Source organism: Myxine glutinosa, chromosome 1 (genome assembly GCF_964187855.1).
Source record: "Myxine glutinosa chromosome 1, kmMyxGlut1.1, whole genome shotgun sequence".
NCBI lineage: Eukaryota > Metazoa > Chordata > Myxini > Myxiniformes > Myxinidae > Myxine > Myxine glutinosa.
Window position 1 is genome coordinate 382,931,422 of NC_136261.1, and position 20,324 is coordinate 382,951,745.

At 49.9% G+C, this 20,324-nt stretch overlaps 1 protein-coding gene across 2 annotated transcripts in view; it reads left to right on the forward strand.

Annotated features, from left to right (window-relative positions):
• The window catches only part of LOC137415995 (E3 ubiquitin-protein ligase TRIM11-like), a 53,297-nt gene that overhangs the window by 25,962 nt on the left and 7,011 nt on the right, over window positions 1-20,324 (forward strand). The gene's annotated exons all lie outside the window — the stretch shown is intronic.

Sequence of the window (20,324 nt, forward strand, 5' to 3'; positions counted from 1 at the left end):
CGTCTGGTAAGTGCGAGAAGGTTCGCGGGGCGTGCCTATAAAAGCCTTGGCACAAAGCCCTTGAAGAGGACGTACGAGGAGTGGTGAGCAGGACTTGCAAGAGAGCACGAGAGAGAACGAGGAGGACTGTATCGAGAGGACTTATGAGAGAGGACTTGCTACCAGAGGACTCGTTGCCAGGACTTGGAGAGGAGAGTGTTGGAAGGACGTTTACGGCGACTGCATTGGGAGCACCTCAAGTGTAATAGCGCTGCAAGGCGTTGAACTGTATTCGCATATTATGTACGCGGCTGCAGCCAACCCAGCCAATAGCACATAACCTAGCTACACGAGTAAACGCGGCCATAGCCGCCAGTGAATTACCGCCGTGCCAGAAGCCCTCCCCTTCCGTTCGTCCCGTAAATAGCCCAGTGCATCCCAACGGCACAATATGAGCTCCTGCCTGCTGCCTTCACCTACTTCGCGGTACGAGCTGCGGACCGGAGAGAGCTGCACGGAAGCCATCCCTGGACGCACTGGTGACAATCAACCTGACCTTCATCAGCAAGCCCCGTGTGAGTGTGTCTGTGTGTGAGACGGGCCCCTTTGTCCTGGGAGTAAGTTAAGACTGTTTTTAAGGCTGCACCGTGTCCCTCTTTTCTGGAATCATTGTAAATAGTGTGAATAAATTCTGTTCTTCCTTTCTTCCCAATTCGACCGCTTCTGTGATTTCTCCATTGGCTAAGCGTGGTACGAGTAAGATCGCTAGAACCGGGTTCACCAAGTAAACGGCATGGATCGCGTGTACGCACCGCTTGGCGTCTCAGCACGTGTGATTCGTGCGGGCTTATTTCCTCGTTTCTGGACAGCGCGAGTAATTAGGTAATAGTGATTCTAGTCCTACGACCCTATTTCGCACTGTCTGGGCGGGACGTCATAGGATCCGGGTCCCGTCGGCCAGTCAAAGACAAGGGGACTAATCCCCCCTTGGTAAGGGGAGAAGGCCGGTGCTGAGATCCGCAACATTTGGTGTCAGGAGTTTGGATTGGGACCCGGAGTGCGCTTAACGCACTCAAAAATTACGAGCGACCGAAATTTAGTATTAACATCTAAATTAAATTCGTGCCATGGCTAGCCAAAGCGGTCGGATGCTGGTAGGGGTAAATGATGAGGTAGAGGGAGACGAATTAATAACCCAGGACCCCCGGGAAGAATTAGAAGAAATGGAGGAGGACATTAACGAGGGCACAGCAGTAGAGGTAGCAGGGGAAGAAAATGGCGGCGCCTCGCACGAGGCAGCGAGAGCCGAGCCTGCGGCGCCAGTGGACTGGGGCCTATTTGTGACCCACATGATGGCCTTTGTGGCCAAAACGGGTGACCAATTGAAGGAAATGGGGGACAAATCCACCCGGGAAATAAAAGGGTTGGAAAACAAAATGGGGGGCAAATTGAAGGAAATGGGGGACAAATCTAACCGGGAAATAAAAGGGTTGGAAAACAAGATAGGGGATCAATTAGAAGAGGTAAAAAAACAGGCTGGAAAGCAGAATGGACACCTGAGGGGAGTTAATAAAAGCGATGGGGAAAGACAGAAGGCGCAGGTCGAGTGGGAAAGTCGCATTGGTACGCGACGGGGTAGCGCGACGTGAGGAACGCGTGGAGAGCCGGGTAGAGCAGAGCGTAGTTAAGTTGACTGGAATAGAAATCACGACTCGGGGTATGGAAAAGCCGACGGCCGCTGAATTGGAAAATTTTATTTTATGTGCGCCAGCAGTCGTCGAGCTTAATAAAGAAAAAGAAATTATAATTGAAATTGGGGTTGAAGAGACGGCGGAGTTAGAAAATGTATCACGGGAGGTCGAGATGGAATGCACTCAAAGTCCGTGTTCGCATCGTGATGTGGTGCTGTCTAACCCCAATGAGAGTTTACAGGTGTTGGCGGGAAAGCCGGAGAAGAAGGTCCCGAAGGTGAGTAGGAGCGTGTATGGCGCGAAAGTGTTTGGTGCGAAAATATTTTTCGCGCGCTTGGGATCGCGACGTCACCCGGGCGCTCATGGAAGGTCCGTGGGGAGGTTTACGAGAGTGAATGGTACGCATGTGCGAACGGCACCGAAGCGCGAGTGTGTAACGGGAGAGTGTTTTACCGAGAGTGGGAGTGAATGCACAACGGAATGTATGTGTGAAACAGAGTGCGGAACAGAGTGTGCAATGGCCGAGGAGAGTGTGCGGGAGTGCACACCATAACGTGATTGGGTGTGCAACAAGAGAGTGCAGACCCATGGGTAAGTGTGCGCTGATTGGGTGTGTGCAGGAGTGCACACCCGTGGGTGTTAGAGGATGTAACGAGAGGAGTGCGTGGAAGAGAAGTGTGTAACGGAGTGTGCGAGTGGTATGAGTGCACCAGGATGTGTGTGATAACGGAGTGTGTGAATGGCATGAGTGCGCCTGAGTGGTGTGCACCTGAGTGTGCAAGAAAAGAGGATGCATGAGAGCGTGCCGTAACAGAATGTAGGGGGTGTATGGGAGGCGCTGGATCGCCTCGGTGTGCGAGTAAGAAGTGGGTCGCGTGTGGGTGTGAGAATGCGACTTGAGCATCGACGCAGACCGGGGCAGCGTTTGGGGCGACGGATAGCCGACGCGAGTCCTCAGTGCAAGGTGTGCTTTGTATGCTGTGGGGATCGTTGCCGCGGCGGGGTGCACAATTCGGGCCGGGCCCGCCCTGTATGGTCGGTGCCGTGCTGTGGCGAAAGAGGCAAACGGCACAGTTCAAGGGGAGGAAGGAGAGGTCGGAGCTTCGCCCCCTGGCAGGCGCGGTGCTCCGACCGGGGGGAGGTTGGGCCATCATGCCGGGGACCGAAAGGCTCCGGGCAGTGATGGCGCCTGGAACCTTGGTCCAACAAAACCTCCTCCCCTGAATCGAAAATGCCGGACGGACCCAACCAGCAGGAGACCAACCACCCGCATGCATTGCTCGGCTTTGCAAAGCCGAGCTGTGATGACGAGAATGTATTGCCGCATGGAGAGGCTCGAGTGGAGTGGACGAATAGCAGTAGTGATGGCGAATGGTAGCTTTACCATTCAATGGGGGCACATGAGCAGTAGATTATGGGGATGGCAGTGAAAACTAGCCGAGGGCAGGCTAGGATAAATGTTAGGGATTTAGAAATGACAGTAGATGACAAGATTTAAGTAGTGACATTTGTACAGGTAGAGGGGACGTAGTCAGGTTAGTTGGATGTTAATGACGAGGGGAGTGCTTAGTGTAAGGGAAGACGGGAAAGCACGAGTATTAGAGGGAAGTAGTTAGTTAGATGATGCTGTGTGTGTGTGTGTGTGTGTGTGTGTGTGTGTGTGTGTGTGTGTGTGTGTGTGTGTGTGTGTGTGTGTAGTAGTGTGGATAAATTCTGGGTGTGCTTGGGCTTGAGCAAATGAGGAATTGGGTGTGCTTGGGCTTGAGCAAATGAGGCATTGGTCAGGGAATGACCAGAGGTGCTGTTTGAGTGGTGTATTGAGGACAAGTGGAATGGTGTTGAGTGAATTGACTTGCATGGGGTGCAAGTGGAAAAAAGGAACGAGAGCACAAGAGGTGTGCAAGAGAGCTTGGTGTGTGGAATAAGTGGCGTGGAATGAGTGGGGTGGAGTGCATGGTGCGAAGGAGTGGATGGGGGAAGATGGACCCCTTCACGAATACCCGGGGAGGGTAGTTTAAAGTAAGGTAGAGGGTTAAGGTAAATTGTTGGATATTGACACCTGTGGTGCAGGTAGTGGCAAGGTATTGCTTTGATGGGTGCATGAGTCTGTGGAAATGGCTGGGCATGTGGGCTTTGTTGGTGCGTATGGTTATTGGGGCACTCCGCCACTGGTAGTCTGTCTGCCAGGTGAGGCCGCAGGTCGGCTCTGGGAGCCAGTTAGAGTCAGAGTAGTGTTCAGGTGGGCCCGAGGGTCCAGGAGAAAGACCAGGGTAGCCCAATGCCAGAGAGGACATCAGAGGGGTGAGAGAGCCAGGCGGGGCCTTCGCCGATTTAGCGTAGTCGCAAGGAGCAAGGTAAGCTCGGGTGGCGACTTCAGTGGTGGAGGTACGCAGGTAGTTGGACCTGCTAGTGGAGCCACACGACCCAGCCCCGAAATTGTGCAAAGGCACAGATTGAAAAATTGGGGAGTGAGACCCAAATTCATGGGCACCACAGGGTGGGTCAATGGGAATTGGTTGTTAGAACCACATCGTGTAACGATGGCCAATTGAATTGGCAGGGCAAGTCCCCGGGTAGTGTAGCTGAGTTAATGTTATTAGAGTATAGTTAGGATGAGGAATCTCTTCGCACCATCCACATCCACTCACCAAGGAGACGGGACTCCGCACCAGGTTTTATGAACGATTTGAGTGGGTGAGACGCATCTCGACGTGATTAGACATTGTGTGTAATTCCATCTCTTCCTTCTTGGGAGGGATTGGAAGACGAATTTGGAATTAGAGGGGGATATGGGAGACAAAACGTAGTGATGAATTTGTAAAGTGTAAACACAGGGAAGGGCAAGGGTAGTGTAGGCTGACATGGGGGGGGGTGTGGGGGGGGTTACGAACGGCTAGGGACGAGCTTTCTCTGCTCGCTCTCTCGCGCCCCTCATGTTGCATTGCCTTGTATTGATGTGTACCTTTGCGCCCTTTCCTCTGCTAACTGTGCTTTGTCTTCCTCCCCACCCATGGACCCATTTTGGAGGGGAGTGTGCAGGAACCCTGAACAGTGCAGCTGCACCGAGCTACAATTGTGCGGCACTCCTGCTACCTTTTGCTTCACCAATGCACCTTATGGACCACACGTTCTGTGGCCTGGCATCTTTGCTGAGCGGTCATTTGCTGCAAACATTACCTTGCACCTGCGCCTTTAAGTGGCGTCAATGTCACGCAGATGGACCATAAGATTGGCCCTGTTGGAAATAATAACGAACACGGTTTGTACATTATACTTTGGTGTGTCAGGAAAGAAGACCTTCAATTTTTATTATGGCACACTGAAGACGAAGCAGGAAGCAAGAAGATGCAGCCAAGCAGCAGCCAAGCAGCAAATATGACAATTGAAATGGTGATTGTGCATTTTTGTGTATTGGTGTTTTGGTGCATTGCATTTTTGTTTTCTCTCCTCCAAATTTCTTCCCACAAAAGAACAGGTCCTTGGTTATAGAGATGTAAATAATTAGTTTAGTTTGAGAATTCATTCCGCAATTCGGTTAGCTGTGGGTGTGAGTCTGTTAGTTAGTACACAATGCAGTAGGTGGGACATATCTAGTGTTGTAAAACTGTCGCATACAGGGTGTTAGATTAAATGTTAGAGGGAAACCACATCTAAGTGCCACATGTAATTTAAAGAGTAGTCCTGAACCTTTCTCAAAACCGGTCATTCTCACTTGTGTGGGTTCGACTCGGGGATGAGTCTGGCGAAGGAGGGGGGCAGTGCTACGGTTTTGAGATTGGCACATATTGATCATTAAAGGTTAAAGGGTTGCCCCCCATAGTTAGTCCACGAGCATCACGTAGGCCACCTTAGAGTATTAGTTATGTCATAGTATGTGTAAGAATAGGCCATTTCCACTCGTAATATCTGCATTGTGATATCTCTCTGATGCTGCTGTTACCCACAAATATCTCTCTGACCACTTAGCCATCACTATGACCATCAACACCCCCACCCCAGCACCAAGGCATTATCACACTATCAACTTCCGTAAGCGAAACGCTCTTTCACCTACCTCATTCTCATCCACCCTCTCTGAAAAAATGTCCACTTCTCCCTTCGTTGACCTCCACACCCCTTCTGACCTCACTGACTACTACAACCACACTCTCTCCTCCTGCCTTGACCAGCTTGCACCTATAAAAACCAAAACAGTTTCTTTCACCCATTCTGCTCCCTGGTTTACCCCTGAACACCGCCTGATGAAAACTCGTGCTCGCCAACTTAAAAGACTCCGCAATAAAACAGGTCTCACAATTCACTCCCAAGCCTTCAAGGACCACCTACAACACTACAAAGATGCACTCTCCCGCGCCCGCTCCGCCTACTACTCTCAAATTATCCACTCTGGCTCCGGAAACCCAAAAGCACTCTTCTCTACAATAAACAAACTCCTCAGCCCCCTGAACACCACCACCCAGTCATTCACAGTAGACAACTGCATCTCCTTCCTTTCATTCTTCCAATGCAAAATTGACAACATCTACAACAGCTTAACCACCACCGCACCCGCTCCCCCTCAAACCACCTGCCCCTCCTTATCCTGCCAACCCCTGTCTCAATTCTCCCCAGTCTCCCCTACTGACCTCTCTGAACTCCTCATAGGAATGAAAACTGCCACCTGCATTCTTGACCCCATCCCCTCCAGCTTTGTCAAGGCCTCCCTTCCTGCTCTCTCTCCACTTGTCACTGCAACAATAAACTCCTCCCTGTCTACAGGCATCGTCCCACCATCCCTCAAAATTACTGCTGTTACCCCCATTCTGAAAAAATCTGGACTCAACCCTGACACCCTAAACAACTTCAGACCCATCTCCAACCTACCCTTTCTGTCAAAAGTTTTGGAACGCGCTGTAGCCACTCAACTCAAACATCACCTCTCTGCCAATAACCTGTATGAAACATTCCAATCCGGATTCCGCTCCAACCACAGTACTGAAACTGCTCTCCTCAAAATCACCAACGACCTTCTCCTCTCCTCTGACGCTGGCAACCTCAACATTCTCATCCTCCTCGACCTCAGCGCCGCCTTTGACACCATCAATCACACCATCCTCCTCACCCGACTTGAAACCACCTTTAACATTACCGGCACTGCCCTCTCTTGGATCAAATCATACCTCTCTGACAGACGCCAGTTCATCTCCATCAAAAACTGCAAATCCCCCACTGCTCCGATCCCCCAAGGTATCCCCCAAGGTTCAGTTATTGGCCCCCTCCTCTTCATCCTGTACCTGTCCCCCTTGGTCACTTAATCCGCCGTTATGGTCTCCAATTCCACTGCTTCGCTGATGACATCCAGCTTTTCATCTCCACCAAGTCCATCTCCACCGCCACCCACTCTATCCTGACAAACTGCATCACTGAAAGAAAAATCCTGGCTTCAAATCAACTTCCTCAAACTTAACTATGATAAATCTGAAATAATCATCATTGGCCCAAAAACGCTCACCAAATCCACCCATAACTTTGCCCTCAACATCGACGGTTTCCCAGTATCCACCTCCCCTCACATCCGGAATCTTGGCATCATCTTTGACCAAACCCTCTCCTTCGACAAATACACTAAACACATCACAAAGACAGCCTTCTTTCACCTGAAAAACATTGCCCGTCTCCGTCCATCCCTCTCCTCCACGGCTGCAGAAACCCTCATCCACGCCTTCATCACCTCCCGTCTGGACTACTGCAACAGCCTCCTCTTTGGTTCACCCTCAATAATCATCAATAAACTCCAATACATTTAGAACTCCGCTGCCCGCCTACTCACCCATTCCCGGACCCGTGACCACATCACCCCCGTCCTTTACAAGCTTCACTGGTTGCCCATCCCCCAGAGAATCCAGTACAAAATCCTCCTCTTGACCTACAAAGCCCTCCATAACCTGGCCCCATCCTACCTGGCTGACCTCCTCTCCAGACACACTCCCACCCGCAACCTCCGCTCTGCTGGTACCAACCTCCTGACCCCCCCCCCCCCCCCATCCGGACCAAATTCAGATCGTCTAGGGGGACAGGGCCTTCTCCATCGCTGCTCCCACCCTCTGGATCTCACTACTTCACACCATCAGAGACTCCTCCTCACTCACCACATTCAAAACATCACTCAAGACCCACCTGTTCAACACTGCATTCAACATTTAACCCACAGCATTTAACCCCTGACTATCTCTTCTCCTTCTCCTTCCTTTTCCTTTGATTAATTTACCTATTGATTTTTGTCTTTTTGCACTTGTTTTTTGTACTCTGGCAAAGCGTCTTTGGGCTTCTTGAAAAGCACTATATAAAATAAATGTATTATTATTATTATTATTATTGTGTAAAGACATGGGTTTAGGTCCTTTCATTTTGCGTCCGCCCTCCAATTCCACCTCTGTGGGCGTAATTGATCCCGCGCCCCGTTTGGCTGATCCACTCCGTTTGTTACGCTTTGGCTGCCAGCAGCATTTGCTGCCCTTTGTTTGCTCGCTAATCGAGTAACACGAGGTAGGTCTAAGGGGGAGGAGGTCGGGGTGGGGCAGCGTCAAGGAGCGCGTCAGAGGCGATGACAGTAAGGGCCACCAGCCAACCAGGGCTCTAAGGGCATGGCGTGATAGGGCGTGGTAAGGCGCGTCTGGTGAATGCTAGAAGGTTCGTGGGGCGTGCCTATAAAAGCCTTGGCACAAAGCCCTTGAAGAGGACTTACGAGGAGTCGTGAGCAGGACTTGCAAGAGAGCATGAGAGAGAACAAGGAGGACTGTATCGAGAGGACTTATGAGAGAGGACTTGCTACCAGAGGACTCGTTGCCAGGACTTGCAGAGGAGAGTGTTGGAAGGACGTTTACGGCGAGTGCATTGGGAGCACCTCAAGTGTAATAGCGCTGCAAGGCGTTGAACTGTATTCGCATATTATGTACGCGGCTGCAGCCAACCCAGCCAATAGCGCATAACCTAGCTACACGAGTAAACGCGCCATAGCCGCCAGTGAATTACCGACGCGCCAGAAGCCCTCCCCTTCCGTTCACCCCGTAAATAGCCCAGTGCATCCCAACGGCACAATATGAGCTCCTGCCTGCTGCCTTCACCTACTTCGCGGTACGAGCTGCGGACCGGAGAGAGCTGCACGGAAGCCATCCCTGGACGCACTGGTGACAATCAACCTGACCTTCATCAGCAAGCCCCGTGTGAGTGTGTCTGTGTGTGAGACGGGCCCCTTTGTCCTGGGAGTAAGTTAAGACTGTTTTTAAGGCTGCACCGTGTCCCTCTTTTCTGGAATCATTGTAAAAAGTGTGAATAAATTCTGTTCTTCCTTTCTTCCCAATTCGACCGCTTCTGTGATTTCTCCATTGGCTAAGCGTGGTATGAGTAAGATCGCTAGAACCGGGTTCACCAACTAAACGGCACAGATCGCGTGTACGTACCGCTTGGCGTCTCAGCACGTGTGATTCGTGCGGGCTTATTTCCTCGTTTCTGGACAGCGCGAGTAATGAGGTAATAGTGATTCTAGTCCTACGACCCTATTTCGCACTGTCTGGGCGGGACGTCATAGGATCCGGGTCCCGTCGGCCAGTCAAAGACAAGGGGACTAATCCCCCCTTGGTAAGGGGAGAAGGCCGGTGCTGAGATCCGCAACATTTGGTGTCAGGAGTTTGGATTGGGACCCGGAGTGCGCTTAACGCACTCAAAAATTACGAGCGACCGAAATTTAGTATTAACATCTAAATTAAATTCGTGCCATGGCTAGCCAAAGCGGTCGGATGCTGGTAGGGGTAAATGATGAGGTAGAGGGAGACGAATTAATAACCCAGGACCCCCGGGAAGAATTAGAAGAAATGGAGGAGGACATTAACGAGGGCACAGCAGTAGAGGTAGCAGGGGAAGAAAATGGCGGCCCCTCGCACGAGGCAGCGAGAGCCGAGCCCGCGGCGCCAGTGGACTGGGGCCTATTTGTGACCCACATGATGGCCTTTGTGGCCAAAACGGGTGACCAATTGAAGGAAATGGGGGACAAATCCACCCGGGAAATAAAAGGGTTGGAAAACAAAATGGGGGGCAAATTGAAGGAAATGGGGGACAAATCTAACCGGGAAATAAAAGGATTGGTAAACAAGATAGGGGATCAATTAGAAGAGGTAAAAAAACGGGCTGGAAAGCAGAATGGACACCTGAGGGGAGTTAATAAAAGCGATGGGGAAAGACAGAAGGCGCAGGTCGAGCGGGAAAGTCGCATTTGTATGCGACGGGGTAGCGCGACGTGAGGAACGCGTGGAGAGCCGGGTAGAGCAGAGCGTAGTTAAGTTGACTGGAATAGAAATCACGACTCGGGGTATGGAAAAGCCGACGGCCGCTGAATTGGAAAATTTTATTTTATGTGCGCCAGCAGTCGTCGAGCTTAATAAAGAAAAAGAAATTATAATTGAAATTGGGGTTGAAGAGACGGCGGAGTTAGAAAATGTATCACGGGAGGTCGAGATGGAATGCACTCAAAGTCCGTGTTCGCATCGTGATGTCGTGCTGTCTAACCCCAATGAGAGTTTACAGGTGTTGGCGGGAAAGCCGGAGAAGAAGGTCCCAAAGGTGAGTAGGAGTGTGTATGGCGCGAAAGTGTTTGGTGCAAAAATATTTTTCGCGCGCTTGGGATCGCGACGTCACCCGGGCGCTCGTGGAAGGTCCGTGGGGAGGTGTACGAGAGTGAATGGTACGCGTGTGCGAACGGCACCGAAGCGCGAGTGTGTAACGGGAGAGTGTTTTACCGAGAGTGGGAGTGAATGCACAACGGAATGTATGTGTGAAACAGAGTGCGGAACAGAGTGTGCAATGGCCGAGGAGAGTGTGCGGGAGTGCACACCAGAGCACGTGATTGGGTGTGCAACAAGAGAGTGCACACCCATGGGTAAGTGTGCGCTGATTGGGTGTGTGCAGGAGTGCACACCCGTGGGTGTTAGAGGATGTAACGAGAGGAGTGCGTGGAAGAGAAGTGTGTAACGGAGTGTGCGAGTGGTATGAGTGCACCAGGATGTGTGTGATAACGGAGTGTGTGAATGGCGTGAGTGCGCCTGAGTGGTGTGCACCTGAGTGTGCAAGAAAAGAGGATGCATGAGAGCGTGCCGTAACAGAATGTAGGGGGTGTATGGGAGGCGCTGGATCGCCTCGGTGTGCGAGTAAGAAGTGGGTCGCGTGTGGGTGTGAGAATGCGACTTGAGCATCGACGCAGACCGGGGCAGCGTTTGGGGCGACGGATAGCCGATGCGAGTCCTCAGTGCAAGGTGTGCTTTGTATGCTGTGGGGATCGTTGCCGTGGCGGCGTGCACAATTCGGGCCGGGCCTGCCCTGTATGGTCGGTGCCGTGCTGTGGCGAAAGAGGCAAACGGCACGGTTCAAGGGGAGGAAGGAGAGGTCGGAGCTTCGCCCCCTGGCAGGCGCGGTGCTCCGACCGGGGGGAGGTTGGGCCATCATGCCGGGGACCGAAAGGCTCCGGGCAGGGATGGCGCCTGGAACCTTGGTCCAACAAAACCTCCTCCCCTGAATCGAAAATGCCGGACGGACCCAACCAACAGGAGACCAACCACCCGCATGCATTGCTCGGCTTTGCGAAGCCGAGCTGTGATGATGAGAATGTATTGCCGCACGGAGAGGCTCGAGTGGAGTGGACGAATAGCAGTAGTGATGGCGAATGGTAGCTTTACCATTCAATGGGGGCACATGAGCAGTAGATTATGGGGATGGCAGTGAAAACTAGCCGAGGGCGGGCTAGGATAAATGTTAGGGATTTAGAAATGACAGTAGATGACAAGATTTAAGTAGTGACATTTGTACAGGTAGAGGGGACGTAGTCAGGTTAGTTGGATGTTAATGACGAGGGGAGTGCTTAGTGTAAGGGAAGACGGGAAAGCACGAGTATTAGAGGGAAGTAGTTAGTTAGATGATGCTGTGTGTGTGTGTGTGTAGTAGTGTGGAGAAATTCTGGGTGTGCTTGGGCTTGCGCAAATGAGGAATTGGGTGTGCTTAGGCTTGAGCAAATGATGCATTGGTCGGGGAATGACCAGAGGTGCTGTTTGAGTGGTGTATTGAGGACAAGTGGAATGGTGTTGAGTGAATTGACTTGCATGGGGTGCAAGTGGAAAAAAGGAACGAGAGCACAAGAGGTGTGCAAGAGAGCTTGGTGTGTGGAATAAGTGGCGTGGAATGAGTGGGGTGGAGTGCATGGTGCGAAGGAGTGGATGGGGGAAGATGGACCCCTTCACGAATACCCGGGGAGGGTAGTTTAAAGTAAGGTAGAGGGTTAAGGTAAATTGTTGGATATTGACACCTGTGGTGCAGGTAGTGGCAAGGTATTGCTTTGATGGGTGCATGAGTCTGTGGAAATGGCTGGGCGTGTGGGCTTTGTTGGTGCGTATGGTTATTGGGGCACTCTGCCACTGGTAGTCTGTCTGCCAGGTGAGGCTGCAGGTCGGCTCTGGGAGCCAGTTAGAGTCAGAGTAGTGTTCAGGTGGGCCCGAGGGTCCAGGAGAAAGACCAGGGTAGCCCAATGCCAGAGAGGACATCAGAGGGGTGAGAGAGCCAGGAGGGGCCTTCGCCGATTTAGCGTAGTCGCAAGGAGCAAGGTAAGCTCAGGTGGCGACTTCAGTGGTGGAGGTACGCAGGTAGTTGGACCTGTTAGTGGAGCCACACGACCCAGCCCCGAAATTGTGCAAAGGCACAGATTGAAAAATTGGGGAGTGAGACCCAAATTCATGGGCACCACAGGGTGGGTCAATGGGAATTGGTTGTTAGAACCGCATCGTGTAAAGATGGCCAATTGAATTGGCAGGGCAAGACCCCGGGTAGTGTAGCTGAGTTAATGTTATTAGAGTATAGTTAGGATGAGGAATCTCTTCGCACCATCCACAACCACTCACCAAGGAGACGGGACTCCGCACCAGGTTTTATGAACGATTTGAGTGGGTGAGACGCATCTCGACGTGATTAGACATTGTGTGTAATTCCATCTCTTCCTTCTTGGGAGGGATTGGAAGACGAATTTGGAATTAGAGGGGGATATGGGAGACATAACGTAGTGATGAATTTGTAAAGTGTAAACACAGGGAAGGGCAAGGGTAGTGTAGGCTGACATGGGGGGGGGGGACGTGGGGGGGGTTACGAACGGCTAGGGACGAGCTTTCTCTGCTCGCTCTCTCGCGCCCCTCATGTTGCATTGCCTTGTATTGATGTGTACCTTTGCGCCCTTTCCTCTGCTAACTGTGCTTTGTCTTCCTCCCCACCCATGGACCCATTTTGGAGGGGAGTGTGCAGGAACCCTGAACAGTGCAGCTGCACCTACCTACAATTGTGCGGCACTCCTGCTACCTTTTGCTTCACCAATGCACCTTATGGACCACACGTTCTGTGGCCTGGCATCTTTGCTGAGCGGTCATTTGCTGCAAACATTACCTTGCACCTGCGCCTTTAAGTGGCATCAATGTCACGCAGATGGACCATAAGATTGGCCCTGTTGGAAATAATAACGAACACGGTTTGTACATTATACTTTGGTGTCAGGAAAGAAGACCTTCAATTTTTATTATGGCACACTGAAGACGAAGCAGGAAGCAAGAAGATGCAGCCAAGCAGCAGCCAAGCAGCAAATATGACAATTGAAATTGTGATTGTGCATTTTTGTGTATTGGTGTTTTGGTGCATTGCATTTTTGTTTTCTCTCCTCCAAATTTCTTCCCACAAAAGAACAGGTCCTTGGTTATAGAGATGTAAATAATTAGTTTAGTTTGAGAATTCATTCTGCAATTCGGTTAGCTGTGGGTGTGAGTCTGTTAGTTAGTACACAATGCAGTAGGTGGGACATATCTAGTGTTGTAAAACTGTCGCATACAGGGTGTTAGATTAAATGTTAGAGGGAAACCACATCTAAGTGCCACATGTAATTTAAAGAGTAGTCCTGAACCTTTCTCAAAACCGGTCATTCTCACTTGTGTGGGTTCGACTCGGGGACGAGTCTGGCGAAGGAGGGGGGCAGTGCTACGGTTTTGAGATTGGCACATATTGATCATTAAAGGTTAAAGGGTTGCCCCCCATAGTTAGTCCACGAGCAACACGTAGGCCACCTTAGAGTATTAGTTATGTCATAGTATGTGTAAGAATAGGCCATTTCCACTCGTAATATCTGCATTGTGATATCTCTCTGATGCTGCTGTTACCCCCAAATATCTCTCTGACCACTTAGCCATCACTATGACCATCAACACCCCCACCCCAGCACCAAGGCATTATCACACTATCAACTTCCGTAAGCGAAACGCTCTTTCACCTACCTCATTCTCATCCACCCTCTCTGAAAAAATTTCCACTTCTCCCTTCGTTGACCTCCACACCCCTTCTGACCTCACTGACTACTACAACCACACTCTCTCCTCCTGCCTTGACCAGCTTGCACCTATAAAAACCAAAACAGTTTCTTTCACCCATTCTGCTCCCTGGTTTACCCCTGAACTCCGCCTGATGAAAACTCATGCTCGCCAACTTAAAAGACTCCGCAATAAAACAGGTCTCACAATTCACTCCCAAGCCTTCAAGGACCACCTACAACACTACAAAGATGCCCTCTCCCACGCCCGCTCCGCCTACTACTCTCAAAATATCCACTCTGGCTCCGGAAACCCAAAAGCACTCTTCTCTACAATAAACAAACTCCTCAGCCCCCTGAACACCACCACCCAGTCATTCACAGTAGACAACTGCATCTCCTTCCTTTCATTCTTCCAATGCAAAATTGACAACATCTACAACAGCTTAACCACCCCCGCACCCGCTCCCCCTCAAACCACCTGCCCCCCCCCTTATCCTGCCAACCCCTGTCTCAATTCTCCCCAGTCTCCCCTACTGACCTCTCTGAACTCCTCATAGGAATGAAAACTGCCACCTGCACTCTTGACCCCATCCCCTCCAGCTTTGTCAAGGCCTCCCTTCCTGCTCTCTCTCCACTTATCACTGCAACAATAAACTCCTCCCTGTCTACAGGCATCGTCCCACCATCCCTCAAAATTGCTGCTGTTACCCCCATTCTGAAAAAATCTGGACTCAACCCTGACACCCTAAACAACTTCAGACCCATCTCCAACCTACCCTTTCTGTCAAAAGTTTTGGAACGCGCTGTAGCCACTCAACTCAAACATCACCTCTCTGCCAATAACCTGTATGAAACATTCCAATCCGGATTCCGCTCCAACCACAGTACTGAAACTGCTCTCCTCAAAATCACCAACGACCTTCTCCTCTCCTCTGACGCTGGCAACCTCAACATTCTCATCCTCCTCGACCTCAGCGCCGCCTTTGACACCATCAATCACACCATCCTCCTCACCCGACTTGAAACCACCTTTAACATTACCGGCACTGCCCTCTCTTGGATCAAATCATACCTCTCTGACAGACGCCAGTTCATCTCCATCAAAAACTGCAAATCCCCCACTGCTCCCCTCCCCCAAGGTGTCCCCCAAGGTTCAGTTCTTGGCCCCCTCCTCTTCATCCTGTACCTTAGGCTGGGCCAAATCGGAGGTGATTTTCCTAATTCAATGTAATTTACCTAAAAGTTGTGAGTGAGTATCAGGAACAAAATCATGAAAAAAAATTTCAAAAATATTGACGTTTTACGGTCAGACAGCCCGTTACCATAGCAACAGTTACAGACGACTCAAAAAATGCCTAAATTGACGATTTCTCAAGCTGTGTTTGACCCCCAGAGTTGATTCTGGTACCAAAAGATGCAGAATTGAAAGCCAAGGATGATTGGATAGCTTAACAATGTCTGTGACACAATTCAATACCACTTTCATCCAAAAAACTAATTTTTGTCTGAAATTTCAAGCATATTTATGGAAGAAAATTGAAAATTTTGCTTTTTAATCATAGGATAACCATTAATCAAATTAAATTTAATTTAAATTGTCTTTTACAACCTTGTATTGTCCAGTTTTTATAACTGTTATAACGTTTTAGGCATGGATACAAAAGCCAAGACCGTGTTGTGGCTCTTCGAAAAGTGTCCCCCCATCTTCAATCGACCAGGAAACCAGGGATTCATTGGCCCTTATCCACCAACAGGGGAACTGGTTGTTCTCCAGTACCATGGGTATCACAGACATCTGCAGGAAACCAGCCACCTTCAGTCTAGCAAAAAGGATGCAGTCAAGCTTGTAGTGAAGGACTTGCAGGACCGTCGGCAGCTGGGAGATATCTACACACCCGAAGAGCTGGAAGACATAACCAGTCTCGCTGCATTCATGTCAGTCTTCTACACTAAAGCGTGGTTGACATGTACCAGTGCTGCAGATGCACCATCTAACGACCTGTACCTGATGAAGAACCTCCTCAAGGCTGAGGCCAGTATCGCAAAGAATCCAACAAAGTGGCCTGCCAAATTTCTGTCCTTTGTGACTGTGGCCCGAGAGAAGCTACAAAACCATTTGTGGTACCTCTCAGAGAGATTGGTCTCTTTGGCACTCTTCTCGGACAGAACGTCATCTGACAAGCAGACTATGAGAAGGGCTATGCTCAGGTACCATGGGACTGCACATAACATGAAACAGGAGATGCCAGCCTCACAGCAATTGGGGAGTAAAGCCCTCAAAGACTTTGTTGGTTACGACTCTTGGAGCATGTTTGAACTCTTGGGTATTGACTCCAGTTTTGTCAAGCTCCCCGTTGCACAGTGGCCCACCGCAGACAGCTATCGTCATGGCAAGGAAGTTGTGGCCAAACTCCCAGTTGTCAATGATGCAGCAGAGCGGACACTTGGACTCGCCACAGATTTGAACACTAACAAGGCCCCCAAATCTGAGGCACAGCTCCAGGCTCTATACAGGGTTGGGAAGGGCGTCAGGGAGAAGCTGCATGGACTGGCAACATCCACTGAGGTTGTGACTAAGAAGTCATTGGCCTCCATTGATTACAATTGGGACTATGTTTTTTATTTTGTTATCAATGTTCAATGTCAGACCTTAAATTTGAGACAAAAAAGCTTAATCAATGACAAAAGTTAATTTAAAGTACATTTAATTTGACTATAGCTCTGATTAATGATTATCCTATGATTAAAAAGCAAAATTTTCATTTTTTTTTTCAAACAAATGCCTTAAATTTGAGATGAAAATGCGTTTTTGGGATAAAGGTTGTATTGAATTGTGTCACAGACATTGTTAAACTATCCAATCATCCTTGGCTTTCAATTCTGAATCTTTTGGTACCATGATTTGGCCCAGCCTACAGTGTACCTGTCCCCCTTGGTCACTTAATCCGCCGTCATGGTCTCCAATTCCACTGCTTCGCCGATGACATCCAGCTTTTCATCTCCACCAAGTCCATCTCCACCGCCACCCACTCTATCCTGACAAACTGCATCACTGAAATAAAATCCTGGCTTCAAATCAACTTCCTCAAACTTAACTATGATAAATCTGAAATAATCATCATTGGCCCAAAAACGCTCACCAAATCCACTCATAACTTTGCCCTCAACATCGACGGTTTCCCAGTATCCACCTCCCCTCACATCCGGAATCTTGGCATCATCTTTGACCAAACCCTCTCCTTCGACAAATACACTAAACACATCACAAAGACAGCCTTCTTTCACCTGAAAAACATTGCCCGTCTCCGTCCATCCCTCTCCTCCACGGCTGCAGAAACCCTCATCCACGCCTTCATCACCTCCCGTCTGGACTACTGCAACAGCCTCCTCTTTGGTTCACCCTCAATAATCATCAATAAACTCCAATTCATTCAGAACTCCGCTGCCCGTCTACTCACCCATTCCCGGACCCGTGACCACATCACCCCCGTCCTTTACAAGCTTCACTGGTTCCCCATCCCCCAGAGAATCCAGTACAAAATCCTCGTCTTGACCTACAAAGCCCTCCATAACCTGGCCCCATCCTACCTGGCTGACCTCCTCTCCAGACACACTCCCACCCGCAACCTCCGCTCTGCTGGTACCAACCTCCTGACCCACCCCCCCCCCCCCATCCGGACCAAATTCAGATCGTCTAGTGGGACAGGGCCTTCTCCATCGCTGCTCCCACCCTCTGGATCTCACTACCTCACACCATCAGAGACTCCTCCTCACTCACCACATTCAAAACATCACTCAAGACCCACCTGTTCAACACTGCATTCAATATTTAACCCACAGCATTTAACCCCTGACTATCTCTTCTCCTTCTCCTTCCTTTTGCTTTGATTATTTACCTATTGATTTTTGTCTTTTTGCACTTGTTTTTTGTACTCTGGCAAAGCGTCTTTGGGCTTCTTGAAAAGCGCTATATAAAATAAATGTATTATTATTATTATTGTGTAAAGACATGAGTTTAGGTCCTTTCATTTTGCGTCCGCCCTCCAATTCCACCTCTGTGGGCGTAATTGATCCCGCGCCCCATTTGGCTGATCCACTCCGTTTGTTACGCTTTGGCTGCCAGCAGCATTCGCTGCCCTTTGTTCGCTCGCTAGTCGAGTAACACGAGGTAGGTCTAAGGGGGAGGAGGTCGGGGTGGGGCGGCGTCAAGGAGCGCGTCAGAGGCGATGACAGTAAGGGCCACCAGCCAGCCAACCAGGGCTCTAAGGGCATGGCGTGATAGGGCGTGGTAAGGCGCGTCTGGTGAATGCTAGAAGGTTCGTGGGGCGTGCCTATAAAAGCCTTGGCACAAAGCCCTTGAAGAGGACTTACGAGGAGTGGTGAGCAGGACTTGCAAGAGAGCATGAGAGAGAACAAGGAGGACTGTATCGAAAGGACTTATGAGAGAGGACTTGCTACCAGAGGACTCGTTGCCAGGACTCGCAGAGCAGAGTTTTGGAAGGACGTTTACGGCGAGCGCATTGGGAGCACCTCAAGTGTAATAGTGCTGCAAGGCATTGAACTGTATTCGCATATTACGTACGCGGCTGCAGCCAACCCAGCCAATAGCGTATAACCTAGCTATGTGAGTAAACGCGGCCATAGCCGCCAGTGAATTACCGCCGCGCCAGAAGCCCTCCCCTACCGTTCGCCCCGTAAATAGCCCAGTGCGTCCCAACGGCACAATACGAGCTCCTGCCTGCTGCCTTCACCTAATTTGCGGTACGAGCTGGGGACCGGAGAGAGAGCTGCACAGAAGCCATCCCTGGACGAGCTGGTGACCATCAACCTGACCTTCATCAGCAAGCCCCGTGTGAGTGTGTCTGTGTGTGAGACGGGCCGGTTTGTCCTGGGAGTAAGTTAAGACTGTTTTTAAGGCTGCACTGTGTCCATCTTTTCTGGAATCATTGTAAATGGTGTGAATAAATTATGTTCTTCCTTTCTTCCCAATTCGACCGCTTCTGTGATTTCTCCATTGGCTAAGCGTGGTACGAGTAAGATCGCTAGAACCGGGTTCACCAACTAAACGGCACGGATCGCGTGTACGCACCGCTTGGCGTCTCAACACGCGTGATTCGTGCGGGGCTTATTTCCTCGTTTCTGGGCAGCGTGAGAAATTAGGTAATAGTGATTCTAGTCCTACGACCCTATTCCCCGCTGTCTGGGAAGGACGTCATAGGTCCCGGGTCCCTTCGGCCAGTCAAAGACAAGGAGACTAATCCTCCCTTGGTAAGGGGAGAAGGCCGGCGCTGAGATCCGCAACAATATTATAAAGACCGTTATTATTCCAATAAATGGCAAATTTCAAATAAACATCCACCCTCTTCTGGAAGGGAAATATTATCGCCCAATAAAGTGAATAATAGTGAATCATGTATTTCAGTGACTGGCCTTGTGCTCGTCAAGACGATATTAAAAAGTTCAAGGCATTTATTAGAATAACTACAGTGATTTGAATTGTACAGACAAAACTCAATTTTCAAGCAAATAACATCACTATGCTTTATTCGTAGGTCTCCAAGTAGTTCTCAATTTCCCTTACTCTCTCACACTATGGAGACAATAGTAGGCCATTTCATGGAGTTGAGTTGGAATGCAATTTGTTATAATAACAGTCACAGTTTCTTACAAAGTATGTGGCATTGTCCTGTGATGTCTCTTGCAGTAACACACAGTTTGCAATGCTCTATGGAGTACATTTGCCCTTGCAAAGTCGTGGGCAGTCCAGATTTGCTTTGCCACATTTGCAGTTAGAGCAGTCTCCTTTGCAGGAGCATTTGATCAGCTCCCTGCACAATCTGGAAACCTCAGGAATTGTCACCCAAATTAGTATCCATGACTGATACCTTGGTCCAGGCAAAATCCTTTGGAGAAGGAACCACCAGCTGTGTTTGTGTGCTGGTCATCCAGATTCTTGCTTGATACACTGCGAGTCGGACATGTTGGAGTAGCACATCCTTGGTGGGTGGCAGTTTGTCCATTGCTCGATTCTTCTGGCAGAAGAGTTCCCTTCTTGTCTCGTTGACAGAGCTCAAAGGACTGGTTTTGTCACACAGGATAACAGTCAGTCTCTCGAGCTTCTGGAAAGGTTCATCCTCGAAATCCTGCAGCTGGAAGGGATGACTGGCCAGATACAAAAATGTCTCTATGACGTTTTCGTCGACTGTAGCAGGTTTGTCAAAAGAGAACAACTTTTCCGTAACAGCTATAAGGTGAACATATTTGTATCGAACATCTCGAAATTGTGATTGTATCCT